The following is an 18655-nucleotide window of genomic DNA, read 5'->3' on the forward strand; positions in this document are numbered from 1 at the left end:
CTCTAATGAAAAGAGACCGAGCTCAGTCAACCTCTCTTCATAAGATAAGCCCTCCAGTCCAGGCAGCATCCTGGTAAACCTCCTCTGAACCCTCTCCAAAGCATCCACATCTTTCCTATAATATGGCGCCCAGAACTGGACGCAGTATTCCAAGTGCGGTCTAACCAAAGTTTTATAGAGCTGCAACAAGATCTCATGACTCTTAAACTCAATCTCCCTGTTAATGAAAGCCAAAACACCATATGCTTTCTTAACAACCCTGTCCACTTGTGTGGCCATTTTAAGGGATCTATATATCTGCACACCAAGATCCCTCTGTTCCTCCACACTGCCAAGAATCCTATCCTTATTGTCAGCATTCAGGAAATTTGACATTCAGGAAATGGGACGGTATTGAGCCAAGCGAGTGAAATCCTTGCATATGGGGCTAATTCTCTCCTGAGGCCTCTGCCACTCTCCAGGGGAATGAGTTGGTGTTTTTTTCCTATGTGCTAAGCATGTGAACAGTTACACCATCTCAAACTTCAATCCGATTTGTTATGTTGTTTCAAGTTAAAGTTACAGACAGCAAAATATCAGGTTGAGAAGATGCAAAGGAGATTTGTGTCTTCCTACTGCTCTCCTACAAAGAATGACATATCTGTAATATAGAAAATATAGAAGCAAACCTCTCATGGCACTTCCCAGGGACATTCTGCACAAGTCTGATGTTGAGTCACATTTGAGAAAGAGAAATAACAGCCCAGAAAATGAGTTTGGGTTCTCTGAACTATCTTCAAGAAGAGTGAATTCCAAATTCCAGTGCATATCAATGGTTCCTGTTATTGGTCGAAGGAGCTGTTTGTGTTCCACTGAAACCCTCAAGTCGTTGAAGAGCTACTTAGATGAGCATTTGAAATGTCAGAGCGCTGAAGGTTACTGGCCAAGTGTTCGAAACTGGGATAAGAATAGATGGACGTTTGATGACTGATACTGACAAGATAGTCTGAGGGGCCTCTTTCCATGCTGTAAAAGTACTCAACAACTTGATCATTTTGGAGTAGAAATATCTCCAGTGAAAATAATTGAGATACAACAAGTCAAAAGGTATGCTATATGGAAAGATACAAATAGTGGTGTTATCTTCCTTGGTGGTCTAGTGGTTAGAATTTGGTATTCTCACCACCATTGGCTCATGTTCGTTTCCTGGTCAGGGAAGGTCGGTTTGCTGCTCTTGCATGAACTGTTTGATATGACCAGGGATTCCTCCTAGTGATAACTGCTAAAACAGAGCAGGCCTGCCAGAATCACTAAGCATTTTGCATCAAACATGAAAGCATCAAGCACGGGACTACTGACAAATCACACATTTGTCTACTCTTGAGTATTTAGGCCTTCCTAAGTGCTAGCTGCAGGTCTACATTAACCCCGTTCCTTACTGAAACACATAAGGTTCTCAGGGGGCTTGAAAGCTTGAATACATAGAAGTTCTCTCCCCCACTGGAATAATGGTAGACCAAAGGGCACATTCTGAGAATAAGGATCTCACATTTAATCAGAGATGAGGAGGAATTTCTTTTCTCAGAGGGTAGTGAGTCTGTGGAATTCTTTACACTAAAGGCCTGTCAATGCTGGATCATCAAATGTATACAAGGATGCAATTGACAGATTTTTAATCAAAAGGAAATCTGTTATGGACCAAATTAGACTACCTCAAAAATATTTTAGGAAAGTAAACTAAACCCAAACTTTTCTTAGGGTCAAGCGTAAAGTGTCTCAGATGCAATGCGACTAGTCAAACTACTCAAAGTTAAGCAAAATCCAAATTATTTAAACACTGTCATTGAAGTACACCAAAGAAAGTGGAATTTAGAATAAATTAACACATTGGAAACTTACTGGAATAATATATATAGTAACTATTACTGATTAAATGTTCCAATATAGTAACATCCCATCAAAACATCCCTTGGCAAAAAGGAAAATTCAGACACGGATTTTTACATGCACTTATCATAACCAGGAGAGAAAAAAAAAGCATCATCAAGAGGAATTTCACATTGTAGCAGTCAGGATACATTCATTGAATCTTTCAGCTCTTATGAGAACCCTTTTGAGAGCTTCTGATGTAACTGAAAAAAAAATCCAAAATCCCAAAATCTGGATCTGTTGGAGCTGGCCGCAATCATTCAGGCTGCTACAACAGAGAAACGCAAGGCTTCCCAGTCTGTACACTCAAGTGATCTTCAGTAGCCAGTTCATCACCTCTGCCTTGCACTGTCTTTAAATAAAAACAGAACAAAATAACTGTTTAAGGTGACAGCATTGTCATAGACTCAAGAGCTCTGGAGAAAGGCAGGCACATGGAGTTGAGAATTATCAGATCAAACATGGTCAACCATGACTCCAAGCATGAAAGTACATTTCACATGAGTGGGTCACAAAATGTGTTTTTGTTTTGTCAGTGAAATTCACGATCTGACAAAGTGGAGACCACTGAAGTGAAGCAGTAAAGGTGATTATCTTTGCTAATTGTTCATTTTGTCAATGTTCCCATTCCCGTTAATGTCCCCTTAACACCACAATTCTGCAGCAGGTAGGTACTGGGCATGGACAGGATCAGAGACATAATGGTTAAAGCATCTGACTTTAGGTCAGAATGATTGTAGTTTTAAAGCTTGGATGTAATTTACAACTTTTCTAACAGTAATTCCAGAAGGTAGTGAGTGTATGGAATGAACTGTGAGAGGATGTGGTGGAGGATGGTACAATTAGAACATTTAAAAGATATCTGGATGTATACATGAATTATGGGAATGTAGATGGACATGGACCGAATGCTGGCAAATTGGGCTAAATTAAGGTAGGATATCTGGCTAGCCTGGACGAATTAAACCAAAGGGTCTCTTTCCATGCTGTGTGCATCTATGTGCTGTGATCTCACTGAGAATATCAGAGTCAATGCACCAGCCTCTTAGAGAAGGGGAAGGTGCCTTGACAGTTTCTGCTCAGACTGACAGTTCACCCTTCATTCTCCTCTGATTCAGATTCCCCAAGAGTTACTGAAAAATTCACAAAGTTGAGACTGGCTTTTCTGTTTTGTTTCCTTTCCATGCCCAGGAGCAGCAGTGATTACGTCAGTGGATTTGAGAAAATGGAAGTTGCTCTTGAGCAGCTAGGGTGAATATTCAACTTCTCCTTGACAGATGATGCTCGGATGTTGACTCTGATGTTCTCGGTGACACTGTGATGTTAAATAGATACTTGTTCCTGCATACCAGGAGTTCAACCCTTATCTCGGGCAATCAGGAAGTATAACGTCAGTAGCGCTGAAAAGATGTGATCTGTAATTCACTTAGGTTGGAATCTAGCTTACAATCATTTGATCTGTAGTCAGACACACACTTCTAATGCTTTAATGGCCTGGTCCATGTTTTTGACCTACGTGATGCAGAGTTATGGTGTGAACAGGGACATGAGTGTGAATGGGAATATTAACAAGGTGAACAACTGGCAATGATATTAACCATCACTGCTTCACTTCAATGAATCTCACTTTGAGAGAGGTTGTACTTCACTGGAAAATAAAACATGCGGCTGATTCAGTATCTCTTCTGGTGCTTCAAATCATTTTATTCACAGTCACTCCATAATTTTATTACCCCTTCCAGTGAAATGGACTTTCATGCTTTGAATCATGGTCTCTTCTAGTCAGGATCCTGATAAATTCAGCAGGAAGCGTCCAGTCATTTCTAGCCCGGGATCTGGAATCAGATGATTTGAATGACACCTCTATTAGTGCCACTCTTTCACTACAGCTGCAAAGAGCCCTGGTATGGAAGATTAGCCTTCTCAGCAAACATTAATCTGGTTGGGACTCTGTCCACTGGAATTATAAGAACGAGTGGTTATCTCATTGAAACATGCAGGATTCTGAAAGGGTTTTGTAGGTTAAATGCTGAGAAGGTGTTTCCCATCTTGAGAGAGTCTGGGACCAGAGAATATCCTCTCAGAATAAAAGGACACCGATTTAATAGTGAGCTGAGGAGAAATTTCCTCTCTCCAACAGTTGAGAGTCTTTGAAACTCTTTGTAACACAGAGATATGGGGGCAGAGCCTTTGTGTTTGTTTCAGGTTCTGATCGACTATTCATCAGATGGAGATACAGAGTTAATGGAGAATAGACAATAAAGGGGACATGATGAGTGTCAGATCAACTATTTTTGAATCATGGATCAGGCTCGTGGGAATGAGCCACCTGCTCCTGTTCCAATTGCTTAAGCTCTTACGATGATGGTTGGTTTTGGAAACTGTAAGTTGCCCATTTGCAACTTGTGGCACTGTTCCTCCTCACTGTTAACTTCATACCTATGTCCAGGACTCTTGAAACTTTCACTGAGTGAACACATTCTCTGTGTTTGAACTAAATCTTGTTATTATTGCTCCCACTTTTGTTTCCAGATTTAGCCCTCATCAGCGAATATTATTTCTTTTTCACTTTGTGAACTGTAACAATAAATTTGTTCCAGAAGCAATTATGCTCCTCCTCTTCTTGTGGGAGATATAGCAGTTTGGATTGGAAATTGGCTTGCTGAAAGAAGACAGAGGGTGGTAGTTGATGGGAAATGTTCATCCTGGAGACCAGTTACTAGTGGTGTGCCACAAGTGTCGGTGTTGGGTCCACTGCTGTTTGTCATTTTTATAAATGACCTGGATGAGGGCGTAGAAGGATGGGTTAGTAAATTTGCAGACGACACTAAGGTCGGTGGAGTTGTGGATAGTGACGAAGGATGCTGTAGGTTGCAGAGAGACATAGATAAGCTGCAGAGCTGGGCTGAGAGGTGGCAAATGGAGTTTAATGCAGACAAGTATAAGGCGATGCACTTTGGTAGGAGTAACCAGAAGGCAAAGTACAGGGCTAATGGTAAGATTCTTAGCAGTATAGATGAGCAGAGAGATCTCGGTGTCCATGTACACAGATCCTTGAAAGCTGCCACCCAGGTTGACAGGGCTGTTAAGAAGGCATACAGTGTTTTAGTTTTTATTAATAGAGCGATCGAGTTCCGGAACCAAGAGGTTATGGTGAAGCTGTACTAAACTCTGGTGCGGCTGCACTTGGAGTATTGTGTACAGTTTTGGTCACCGCATTATAAGAAGGATGTGGAAGCTTTGGAAAGGGTGCAGAGGAGATTTACTAGGATGTTGCCTGGTATGGAGGGAAGGTCTAACGAGGAAAGGCTGAGGGACTTGAGGCTGTTTTCATTAGAGAGAAGAAGGTTGAGAGGTGACTTAATTGAAACATATAAACTAATCAGAGGGTTAGATAGAGTGGTTAGGGAGAGCCTTTTTCCTAGGATGGTGACGGCGAGCACGAGGGGGCATAGCTTTAAATTGAGGGGTGAAAGATATAGGACAGATAGAACATAGAACATAGAACATAGAACAGTACAGCACAGAACAGGCCCTTCAGCCCACAATGTTGTGCCGACCATTGATCCTCATGGATGCACCCTCAAATTTCTGTGACCATATGCATGTCCAGCAGTCTCTTAAATGACCCCAATGACCTTGCTTCCACAACTGCTGCTGGCAACGCATTCCATGCTCTCACAACTCTCTGCGTAAAGAACCTGCCTCTGACATCCCCTCTATACTTTCCACCAACCAGCTTAAAACTATGACCCCTCGTGCTAGCCATTTCTGCCCTGGGAAATAGTCTCTGGCTATCGACTCTATCTATGCCTCTCATTATCTTGTATACCTCAATTAGGTCCCCTCTCCTCCTCCTTTTCTCCAATGAAAAGAGACCGAGCTCAGTCAACCTCTCTTCATAAGATAAGCCCTCCAGTCCAGGCAGCATCCTGGTAAACCTCCTCTGAACCCTCTCCAAAGCATCCACATCTTTCCTATAATAGGGCGCCCAGAACTGGACGCAGTATTCCAAGTGCGGTCTAACCAAAGTTTTATAGAGCTGCAACAAGATCTCACGACTCTTAAACTCAATCCCCCTGTTAATGAAAGCCAAAACACCATATGCTTTCTTAACAACCCTGTCCACTTGGGTGGCCATTTTAAGGGATCTATGTATCTGCACACCAAGATCCCTCTGTTCCTCCACGCTGCCAAGAATCCTATCCTTAATCCTGTACTCAGCTTTCAAATTCGACCTTCCAAAATGCATCACCTCGCATTTATCCAGGTTGAACTCCATCTGCCACCTCTCAGCCCATCTCTGCATCCTGTCAATGTCCCGCTGCAGCCTACAACAGCCCTCTACACTGTCAACGACACCTCCGACCTTTGTGTCGTCTGCAAACTTGCTGACCCATCCTTCAATTCCCTCGTCCAAGTCATTAATAAAAATTACAAACAGTAGAGGCCCAAGGACAGAGCCCTGTGGAACCCCACTCACCACTGACTTCCAGGCAGAATATTTTCCTTCTACTACCACTCGCTGTCTTCTGTTGGCCAGCCAATTCTGTATCCAAGCAGCTAAGTTCCCCTGTATCCCATTCCTCCTGACCTTCTGAATGAGCCTTCCATGGGGAACCTTATCAAATGCCTTACTGAAGTCCATATACACCACATCCACAGCTTGACCCTCATCAACCTTACTAGTCACATCCTCAAAAAACTCGATAAGGTTTGTAAGGCATGACCTACCCCTCACAAAGCCGTGTTGACTGTATTTGATCAAGCCATGCTCTTCCAGATGGTCATAAATCTTATCCCTCAGAATCCTTTCTAACACCTTGCAGACGACAGACGTGAGACTTACCGGTCTATAATTGCCGGGGATTTCCCTATTTCCTTTCTTGAAGAGAGGAATTACATTTGCCTCTCTCCAGTCCTCAGGTACGACTCCAGTGGAGAGCGAGGATGCAAAGATCTTCGCAAGTGGCGAAGCAATTGCATTTCTCGCTTCCCAAAGCAGCCGAGGACAAATCTGATCCGGGCCTGGCGACTTGTCAATCTTAATGTTTGACAAAATTTTCAGTACATCAGCTTCCTCTATCTCTATCCATTCCAGCATGCACACCTGCTCTTCAAAGGTTTCATTCACTACACAGGTCGTTTCTTTCGTAAAGACAGAAGCAAAAAACTCATTTAGGGCTTCCCCTACCTCCTCAGGCTCCACACACAAGTTCCCTATGCTATCCCTGATCGGCCCTACTCTTTCTTTGACCATTCTCTTATTCCTCACGTAAGTGTAAAATGCCTTTGTGTTTTCCCGGATTCCTTCTGCCAAGCCTTTCTCGTGCCCCCTCCTGGCTCTCCTCAGACCATTTTTGAGCTCCTTCCTTGCCTGCATGTAATCCTCTCTAGCTGAACTTGACCCTAGCTTCCTCCACCTTATGTAAGCTACCTTCTTACTTTGCACTAGAAGCTCCACCGCTCTCGTCATCCAAGGTTCCTTTATCTTACCCCGTCTTGCCTGTCTCAGAGGGACATATTTACTCATCACTCCCAACAACTGTTCCTTAAACCATCTCCACATGTCTATAGTTCCCTTACCATGGAACAACTGCTCCCAGTCCATGCTTCCTAACTCGTGTCTAATCGCATCATAGTTTCCTCTTCCCCAATTAAATATCCTCCCATTCTGCCTAATCCTCTCCTTCTCCATAGCTATGTAGAATGAGAGAGTGTTATGGTCACTATCACCAAAATGCTCTCCCACCACAAGCCGCCTTGCTGATATATATGGTCACTGCTTTCCTTCCCGGCTGCCCCTCTGGTCCTCGTCACTTCCTCTGATGCTCCCGCTCCTTCTCTGAAAGAGGAAAAAAAAACACCGCTGCCCGCTACCGGTAAGTAATTTTAAAAATAAACTGCTTTACCTTAGCTGCAGTCTTCCGGGTCCGTCTTGCCTCCGCTGCTGCTCGCACTCAAAAAGATGTCAAAGGTAGTTTCTTTACTCAGAGAGTAGTAAGGGAATGGAACGCTTTGCCTGCAACGGTAGTAGATTTGCCAACTTTAGGTATATTTAAGTCGTCATTGGATAAGCATATGGACGTACATGGAATAGTGTAGGTTAGATGGGCTTGAGATCGGTATGACAGGTCGGCACAACATTGAGGGCCGAAGGGCCTGTACTGTGCTGTAATGTTCTATGTTCTTTTATTTTCACTCCTTCACTCTCAGTTTGGTAGAAGTAACGAGGAGAGGCTGGATGAGCTGTAGAATGAGTGGGGAATGTTATGGTAATGACACAGACAGGATGAGCTGATCACTCTCTTTCTCTGCTATGGCTATTCACTAATTTTATACAACGGTCCAAATGTCGTGATAAATCCTGTTTGTGTTGGAATTGCATTAGTGATGAATTGGGCATTCAATTTCTAATTCTAAAGGTTCATTATCTCAGTGAAGGAATGTCTCTTCAATAAGTTCTAAGTGGCAGGCTCACAGAGAATGGGAGTGCAGTGTAGACACTCCTGTCAGTTGGGAAAAAAAACTTTCAGCTGCTGCAACTCTCGAACTGTCTTGCTTCTGTCTGTGTCTCGGCTTCATCTCCCGCTGATCATCCAACCCCCAGGTCAATGAGCTGTTTGATGCAAACACGTGCAGGCCGTGATGCCAATCATTACCCGGAAAGAGGGGACAGCTAATGTTATCCACAAGGTATTTGAGAAACAACCGCGTTGCAGAGTTTCAGTAAAGAGATACCGGGGTCTCAGCTTCTTGATTCTCCCATACATTTATTCCAGGAAGGTGCAGAGCACCAGTTAGCCCCAGTCATAATGTTTAAAACGATAATGCATCTGACAGACAGATCAGGGAATTATCGATTCCACTCTCTCCTTGTGAGATGAGGAAGAACAAATGATTCATGGACTTGTTTGAAGTCAATCACTTTGCAGGTGTCTAAGGTTTCAAATGTAGTTACATGGTGAGTCCGATTGTTCCATTGTGGTATATGAAATGAACATAAATTAAGAAACACAGCTCTGGCAGCATCTGGAAAAAGGAACACAGTCATAATTTCAAACGGTTATCAGATAATTGTTTTCTCTCCACTGATGTTGCCAGACCTGCTGAGTTCCCTCAGCAATTTATGTTTTTGTTTCAGATTTCCCCGCTCCACAGTTCTTCATGTTAGTCATTTGAATAGTATGCAAACATCTTTGCAATTACTCAATGTCTAAGAGTTCTGTTTGGGGAATATTTTCTCGACCCCACGACAACCCAAAACTGTGCAACAAATAAAGCTGATGGAATGTAAACAACAGAGGTTCGCCCCAGGGTGTCTCTAACCACCAACGTTGCGGTTAATAGCCGAACGTGCTGACCAATCGTACTTCCGGAACTGGCAATGCACATGGATTTCTAAAGCAGGATGTCAGTAAGCTTAGGCTTCAGATTGACTCCTTTAGAATGACAATTAAGACACTAAGACTTTTACTTTTCCAAATTAAAGGCTGGGACATTCATTGTGGGGACATAGGAAACTCTGATGTCCATGTCACCGAGAGCCAGCTCTCCTACAACCAGAGCCAATGTCCCGTCGAGCCTTTCAGTGCCTTGTTTGTTCCTGAGTTTTCTCATTTTCCTGAAGCTGAGATGAGGTTTGAATTCCTGATATACACGAGCGAGAATCCTTTCATTATCTCAAATCAGTTAATGTCCCTGGGAACATCAGAATCAATATCCCAGGTTCTTCATGAAAGGGAAGCTCTCTGCTGAGAAAGACATCTCACCCTTCATTTTCCTCTGATGTCTGGTTCCCAAAGACTTTCTAGAGACTCTCAAAAATTGCGGTTGTTTGTATGCATGTTTTGTTTCCTTGATGTATTCCCATCCGCAAACTGACAGTATTTTCCCAAAATCTCTTATTAATCCTCCGACTTGCACCATGTTCAGAGTTAGGGAAATTCAGTTTTGTTTCTATTTTCATTTCTCTGCATTCCTTTGACCTGATCGTACACATTTTCCTGATTTCATGTGACTTTGTGGAAATAAGCAGCCTCCTAACAGACTATCAGAATTTGCCATGATTGACTTGACTACAAGTCATCACAGTTGGTATTGGGTAAAGTTTTCAACAAGCATAATCGCCACTCAGTTAAACTTTATAAGCTATGATATGCACTGCGCAAAGCTCTTACAGCTCAATTCAAGGAGAGGGGTCCTATCACCTTCACACTGCTCACACTTGTGGATCATCGATTTGCGCTGTTCGTGTACGATTACCTGGGTGGGAATTGATCAACGATCAATTATTTGCTAAAATTCCTCGAGCGGATTGAAACATTTTTTTCTCAGCCAAAGTAACTTCACAAGCTTTAAAAACTCCCCCTCCCCCACTGCATTCCAAAACCAGCCCAGCTTGTCCCCGCCTCCCTAACCTGTTCTTCCTCTTCACTTATCCCCTCCTCCAACCTCAAGCCGCACCTCCATTTCCTACCCACTAACCTCATCCCGCCTCCTTGACCTGCCCGTCCTCCCTGGACTGGCCTATCCCCTCCCTACCTCCCCACCTCTCCACCTATCTTCTTTTCTCTCCATCTTCGGTCCGCCTCCCCCCTCTCCCTATTTATTTCAGAACCCTCTCCCCATCCCCCTCTCTGATGAAGGGTCTAGGCCCGAAACGTCAGCTTTTGTGCTCCTGAGATGCTGCTTGGCCTGCTGTGTTCATCTAGCTTCACACTTTGTTGTGTTGAAATGTACGATTGGCTTTCTGGGTTGTGAATACTTTTGCAACCTTGTGACATGTATCGGTGTCAGCATGTTGCAGTTCTCCATCCTCCCAATGTTTCAATAGTTATATTCATCCTTTCCAACTCTCCTCACAATAGCTCTGACTTAACAATGGATTTTCCCTTTACATGACATTGCCCAAATCCTGTTCGAAAACTCGGAGTTAAGGAACTCTATGACAGAAGAGGTTCCCAAAGTTCTGCTATGCCTATGTACAGTGTGCAGACATTTCCAAAACGTCCCTCAGTTAATGAACCAATGGTTAGACGCCAAATCCTTAAAAACGATTTTATAACAGAAATATTCACATCGAGAGTATGGGATATAGATTGTTCTTCGTGCTCTCCTGATGTTGATCTCCTGTTAATGGGAACTATCCTCACCTCAGCCTGGAATGTTTGAATCTAACGCCCTCTGTTCTGATAATAAGGCGATTAGAAGTCTGGCATTTGCAGCTTATGACTCTGATAAGGAACTCTAAAAGCTATTGAAGCCTACTAATATTACGTACTTATTATAATAAACGTTACACCCCTTCTCTTACTGGGAATCAAACCCGGTCCGCGGCAGTTGTAGCTTTAAATCCTAACCAATTGGAAAGCTGACAGCCCTGATTACAAGTCGGATTGTACCGTTACTTGCACAATTTCTTCACATTGATTCACTGTCACCAGACATAAATTTCTCTGACAAAACGTGGCTTTAGTTGGAACAAAAGTGATTTCTCCAGACAATGATAAGCGTTGTTATGAGCTGTGAATTTAAATAATCCCACAAGCTCCTTATACGTAACTTCCAATTGCCCAAACCAAGCGGCCCATTCTTTGTGGCTCCTCTAAATGACCAGACAGCACAACAGAAAATCCAATCTCCAGCTTTGTGAAACTTTAACAACTCTTTGGAGAACTGGAACTAGAGGAGACTGAAGAGTGAACTGTTCGTCTTCATCCGACGAAGGAGCAGCACTCTGACAGCTTGTGGTTTCAAACAAACCTGTTGGACTGTAACCTGGTATCACATGACATCTGACTTTGTTCAGCCAAGTGCAACACCAGCAACTCCATTTCACGAATGAGCAGACAGTCAAGGCCCCTTCCCCTTCTTTAACAGTCAAGGCCCCGTCCCCTTCTTTAAGAGACTGGAACATCGACTCCAATGATCTCAGGGACATGATTTGCTTAGAGACATTGAAAGCAATTCAAACCTCATAGCTTTGGAAAAATAAGAAAATTCGGGAACACACAAGACACTGAAAGGCTCGAAGGCAGGAGGAGAGCCGGGTCCCTGTGCCATGGATGTGTCTGCAGTGTGTTGGATCTGACTGTTCGCACGTCTCCACAATAAAAGCTCCAACATTTGGTTTAGAAACATAAACTGATAGACACACTTGCATTGTGGAAGCGGCATTCTCAAGCTTGAACTCACTGACAGACTGCGTAAGGGGAATAACCAGATAAATGTTAATCCATTTTAAGTGAATATCAATCGTAAATCTTTTGATTCTCTAGATACATTCTGTACCTACATCAAGCCCTTACGAAATCTATCCAGTGATTGGATTCAAACGCATCCATGATTCGCTCTTCCTCAGCTCCAAGGTGAGTGTTAGCAGGAAAAGCAACAAGATACCTGGGCCCCAATCTTCAATCCCCTGCTTCCAGCAGAAGGCAGCCACTGCCACTTCAATTAGTGGATTTCCACCCATCCCTGGGACACAAAATCCGTTATTACGGGCCAAACCTCCCAATACATTGAGCACAGGCTCAGCCCAGTACGTCCTTCTATTGGGGAAATGAAAGCTTCATGGTACCATTGCTTGCCTGTTATTTTGAGACCCCAGGTAATCCACAAATCCGACCACAGCAGATGGTGGAATTTGAATTCAATAAAAATCTGCAATTAATGACATGCTTGAATCCGTTGTTAGTTGTCATGAAAATCCATTTGGTTCGTCCATGTCCTTGAGGGAAGGAAATTGTCATTCTTACTTGGTATGGCCTACATGCGACTCCTGACCGACGGCAGTGTCTTTCACTCTTAACAGCTCTCTGAGCAATTTGCGTTGGGCAAAAATGCTGGCCTTGTCCAATGACTGTGCAAAAGGAATGCAGCGCGATTATATTGCACTCACTAAACCTCTGTGCAGCAGTGACGCAAACTCCGCAATGAGAGATTAGATTAGATTAGATTAGATTACCTACAGTGTGGAGAGTCTCGAACAAAAGACATACCAACTTTCCAAAACGTTTCCCGTCAAAATTCCTTCATTTTAGGCAAAAGTTGATCTTTGCGAATCTGAAAATGAGTTGAATGGGATTTGTACGGGTGAGTGACTTGTTTGCCATTGTTTATCTGTCAGGTTTGTAATTCAATTTGCATTGGATATTGAGGCAAATCCGATTACAAAATACGGGCAGAGAGCCGGTCAATATGCAGTAAAGAAAGAAATGGTGGGGAAAATGGAGAGGAATGCTTGGGTGGGGATGAAACTAATAAAGGGCGGGAGTGAATTCGTGAACTTTAAGTATCTTGACTTTCTGTTGGATGAAAGGCCTGTTTGATATCCACTGATATATACTTGCAATAATGTCGTATAACAGGAGGAGAGAATGTTAGAAACACTTTGCGACACAGACAGTCTAATACAGATTGTTTAAATTTCAACGTTGCGCCCGTGGCCGAGTAGAGAACAAATAACCTTAGAATTGTTACAAAAGATCAATGACAGCCAACAGGAAGTAATACAATGAAAACAATGCTTATAATAATAAAGAAGTAACAACAATTGTATTTTGCTGTAGTGACAATTCAGCAATAAATCCCTGTAGAATAGTTTGCAAATAAATTTAAGAATCGTTGACTTTTCATAGGCTTCATCTTGATGGACCTCCCAAAATTCAGCTTTGGCCAAAACTGACAAATTGATCCTTAGGAAGCAAGCAAGAAAGAAAGAGAGAAAGAAAGATGGAAAAATGGAATGGAAGAAAGGAAGGAAGGAAGAAAGAAAGAAAGAAAAAAAATGGAAAGAAAGTAAGAAAGAAGAAAGAAAATGAAGGAGACAGCGTAAACAAAAAGGAAGATTGATTTTGTAAATGCAAAGATGTTTCAAAATTCTAAAATAAGTTGACGTTATTTTCAAGGTCAGCTAACCAGTGGCTGAAATTTTTCGCAGCACGAAATTTTACTGTTGTTTAAATGGCGAATGTCGGATATTTTGCACTTCCTCTGAGAGAGTGCACAAAAAGCTGTTTCAGCACCTCTTCTGGGAAGGCAGCACCTCCGATATTTCGACATTGTCTCAGTGTTGCACACAGGAAAATGCCGGTGTTGTTATATGGGTTCTACAGTTATCAAGCACTGGATCTTGAAACCACAATTTACTATTTTATGTGAGACAGTACTGCACGTTGTACCACACTGAAAGAAAGGAGGGAAAAATAGGAAGCCAAGATGTTTTATTGATGGAATTGCTTAAAGAAAACAATGAACATCTTAAAGGGAGACATCAGCAGCTTCGTCATCTCCTCTTGGAACTTATTCTGGGAAACCACGTAGATGAAAACGTTGTTGCAGAAACTCAGTAACTGCAGCAAGTTGGTCATCTCTTGAAAGATGTATTCAGGGTCATTGAACTCCAGGGTCGTGATGTAACGCTCTCCGGTAACCCTCACATAGATGAAATGTCCGACATAGGTGACCCACAGGAGGAGGAAGCTGAGAGAGATGCCGAAGAGCAGGACAATGGACCGCCTGCGACTTGCTAACTCAGTATCTTCAGCAGGCTTAGCACTGCGGAGTCTCATGCGAACACTGCTGGCCACTGCGATGTGTCTGATAGTCAAGATATTGAGCAGTAGAATGAGGAAGAATGGGAGAAACGGCGTTAGGACCTGGTCCAGCCAGTGGTACGCCTTCCAGAATGGCGATGTGTAGAAGGCGGCCTTGATATCACAGAACCAGGGCACACCATCAATGGAAAACAAGGGTTTGTACACGAAGTATAACGGCACGTTCGTGACGCAGCTCAGAGCACAGACTACTCCTATGACCAGAGATGCAGTTTTCTCGGTGCAGTATCTGTTCTTCAATGTCTGGCAGCAGATTGCCACAAAACGGTCGATGGTGAAGGCCACGGTCAACCAGACCGAGCCATCTTGAGTAGCATAGACCAACACAGTGCTGAGGCTGCAGCCAGGGGTGGTGGACAGGACACTACCGGAGAATCCGGTTGAAAATGCACCCAGTGATAATGAAAAGGAAATCAGCCACTGCAATCATCACCAGGTAGTAGGTAATGCATTGTGACAACCACACCGTCCTCAGGATAGGATTATGATGACCAACAAGTTGGCTATGGGAAATACAGGGAGAGAGAGATGTTGGAACATCAAATACCAGGCTTTGCGACATCTCATTTGTTGGTATATTGCTTCTGTTCCACCCAGTGCCAGTGCCAAGCAGGTATAATTCCACGGTCGCCAGTAGCTGTTCAACATACAAACTGGGTTAAACTATACAGGAATCATTGCAATCTATCACTGCCACTAGCTCCGCACTCGACGCGTTAAGTCAATCCATTAAGTTAATGATACGACTTGTGCTCATGCAAAACAGTTGTTTGCTGTGCCAAGCCCCTTTCAAGTCTCTAGTCTCTGACCTAAGCTGACCACTTTATAGCAATGTGCGTGTTGCAATCACCCCATTCTTCGAATTGTATTTACCCCTGTCTTCTGCAATATTATGGAACCATCTGAGTTCACAGCCTCCGATGCTTCTCTCCTGCCTATCCCTGATATAATCACTTCGCCCTTTCAGCGTGCACCTTCAGCTACTGACACCCAGTTTCTGGAAATCGTTCCAAAAGGGCTCTGTCACTCCTTCCTTTCATACAACAGTCCTTACGCTTTAACTCTTTCATAATCTTTTTGGTTGTTTGCCTTGATCTCTTATGTCATTCGATTATTTTTCATGCCCCCTTCTTTGGTTGTATTCTCCTTCCTGAAGACTCTTCATGTGACATCAGTATTCCATTAAACTTTAAGTCGTCTGCCTGAATATCTCCTTGTGTCATTGAACAACGCACCTGCTAAAGCTGTTGTGAACTAACATCCCTACACCTGCACCAAATATAACAGGGAACAAGCGAACTCCACCAACATAAATGAAAACCAAAGATAAACATGAATTGTTGATCGTGGGCAAGGATATTCAGAACTTTCAAATGGTTCAAGAAGTATAGATATTCAAAATAATTTCCCTACATATAAAACCTTTCAAAGGAAGAAAAGAAATGCATAACAAACTAAAAATAATCCGTCATTTTCCCTCAAATCGTTTTTTTGTTTAGAATTAAGTCATAAGTCCACGTTGCCAGTGGGAAGCGCTCAGTGTGAACTCTGTGTGGAAACTATTGCATCCTTTACTATGTTGTATGTAGAGTGATGTAAATACTGAAGGTGTACTCATTTTGAAACGTACCTAATATAGTTATTACATCCTTATACTTAATGATCGTACATGTCATATAACTAATGCACAAAATATCATAAATTCCATTTTATTGTGATATTATTCCAGACACTAAAAACGCGATTTGCATTTTGAAATTTCGTTTTCAACTATAAAATAGATTGTTTTCCAAGCAATATCACATATTAGCTTTATATTTCGCCAAGGCAGTAAACAACACTTCGAGGAACGTTAAGGACAATGAACAGGACAATAGTTTGCAATGTTCCACAATAAAATTGCAAATAACACACAATAATTCACCGTAACATTAAATGCACTGATATCCATGGAACACTTTCAAATCCGTCGTAAGTCTAATGCACTGAGTAAAAGATAAGTTCAGCCCAAACCGGAAAGTGGAGAGGTAGAATTTCTGCAGACCTACAATTAAAAAAATGAGTTATCTGACACCCGTTTCTCACCAGGGGCACCAATAATAGCGAGAATCGGATAAAAAATGGCGAAGACTGGAGCGATGGTTGGCTCGTGCATTTCTCCTCAGAAACAACATAATTCCAGAGGTTTATCTCCATGACACATTTAAATCGTACTGCTTCTATCTGTGACACGTTCAAATCAGCCTCAATTTATTCTAACTGTGAGTCCCTCGACAGAACATGGGTTTCAACATGCAGTTCAGTTGCAGTTCAGTGAACTAACAGGTTACATCATTCTCTCATGCCTTTCTTTAATAACATCAGCCAGGTGGATAATTCAATGATACACATGGGTGAACTACTGAATATAACTCCTGTGGTTCCTCCCCCATCCTCTACCTTTGGCTTTGCAAGTGGAGCCACTGACAGTAAATATTGTGCCAAGGTTTTATCTTTAACCTAAAATCGTCTCTTCCAACTCACTCACATTCGCAGTTATTTACTTTTCAGATTAGTTCATGCATTTAATTTATTGAAAATGTATTGTTGTGTAATGTTTTAATGTTACTGAACAATTTTAATTAATTTACAGCTGAAATATTTGAAATAACTGATTGGCTAATTTTGGAGGGCGGATGAGGCTAGCATCATAGAGAGGGTGGTGTGGTGCTACTTCTACTCATCCAGTTATTGTGAGCTTTTCAGGCATAAACACATAGGATCAATGTTTGCAGTCAGGGTGGCGGACAGCAGAAGGGGGTTTTGGCACAGCAACATATGACAATTATTTCAATGTGATGGACTGAAAAGATCATTTGAAGTAATAATCACCGTTTAGATTCCATTGTCCCATCACTCACAAAAGATATGCAGTCAAAATAATATATAAACCACAATCTAGGAAGACACTGAAGATGAGAATAGATTAAACATAAAGAGATCCTAATAGAGGAGGATAGGAATGGGACTCAGCAGAGGAAGTGATATCAAGAGGTATCAATGGGGGCAGGCAAATAGAAGAGAGATTGTGACCGTGATATTGAGAAACATCAGATGAGGAAGAATCATATCTATTCCAGAGGGAGAGCAGTGATGATATGTCCACTATCTCGCTGAATCTCCACAGAGAAGCACACAAATGGGCCATGTTGAGTTCTACCGGAATAGGCGACTGCTGTACATTAGGACACGAATGTTAGGATGATATATTGTGCATATTGCGATAGGTTAAAATCAGAATTGACAGTTTGTAGGTGTATATCATTGTATGTGTGTGCTTATCATGAAGCACAGTTCACCATAAAAGTGGACCAACAGAGAAATGGAAAACTTGTAAATGAATGAATCAGTAACTGCATCTATCAGTGTTTTTTTTTGCTTTTGGGCATACACTTAGCACATAGGGAATCATAAGTAGACTGAAATAAACAGCGAGATATATGAGTGCCTTCAGAACACACAATGGTCACATTGGCATTGCAAAACCTGAACTGTTTAACTCAGTAATAAAGAGAGAATTGAAAGTGACTGAGCACCACGTCATATCTGATAGTAACAGTGCCGCATTATAAAAGAATAAAACTGCCCCCCCTTTACCTTGTATCTGTGCCCCCTTGTATTTGAAACTTCAACGGTGGGGGAAAAATAAGCCTCTGACTATCCGCTGTATCTATGCCTCATAATTTTGTAGATCTCTGTCAAGTCTCATCTCAGCTGCCGTCTTTCCAGTGAAAACAGTCCTACTCTTTTAAATCTTTTCTTATAGCCAATGCCCTCGAGATCAGGCAACATCCTGGTGAACCTTCTCTGTACTCTATCCAAAGCTTGCGCTTCCTATTGGCAATGTGGCGACCAAAACTGCACACAATACGCCAAATTCGGCCTAACGATGGTTTTATATAGCTGCAACATGGTTTGCCAACTTCTGTATTCCATGTCCCGGCTAATGAAGGTCAGCATGCCATATGCCTTTTTAATCACCTTGGCCACCTGTGTTACCACTTTTAGTGAACTATGGGCCTGCACGCTCAGATCAGTCTGAATGTTAATGTTCCTAAGGGTTCTGCCATGTACGGTATAATTCATGC

General features: G+C 42.4%; 1 non-coding gene across 1 annotated transcript; it reads right to left on the reverse strand.

The window, feature by feature from the left end:
* Nucleotides 1–9946: 9946 nt before the first annotated feature.
* On the reverse strand, nucleotides 9947–10083 carry LOC125455973 (U4 spliceosomal RNA). Its single transcript, XR_007248359.1, has one exon. It is a non-coding gene; the product is annotated as a U4 spliceosomal RNA (small nuclear RNA).
* Between the last annotated feature and the right edge of the window lie 8572 nt (nucleotides 10084–18655).

The sequence above is a fragment of the Stegostoma tigrinum genome, chromosome 10 (genome assembly GCF_030684315.1).
Source record: "Stegostoma tigrinum isolate sSteTig4 chromosome 10, sSteTig4.hap1, whole genome shotgun sequence".
Taxonomy (NCBI): domain Eukaryota; kingdom Metazoa; phylum Chordata; class Chondrichthyes; order Orectolobiformes; family Stegostomatidae; genus Stegostoma; species Stegostoma tigrinum.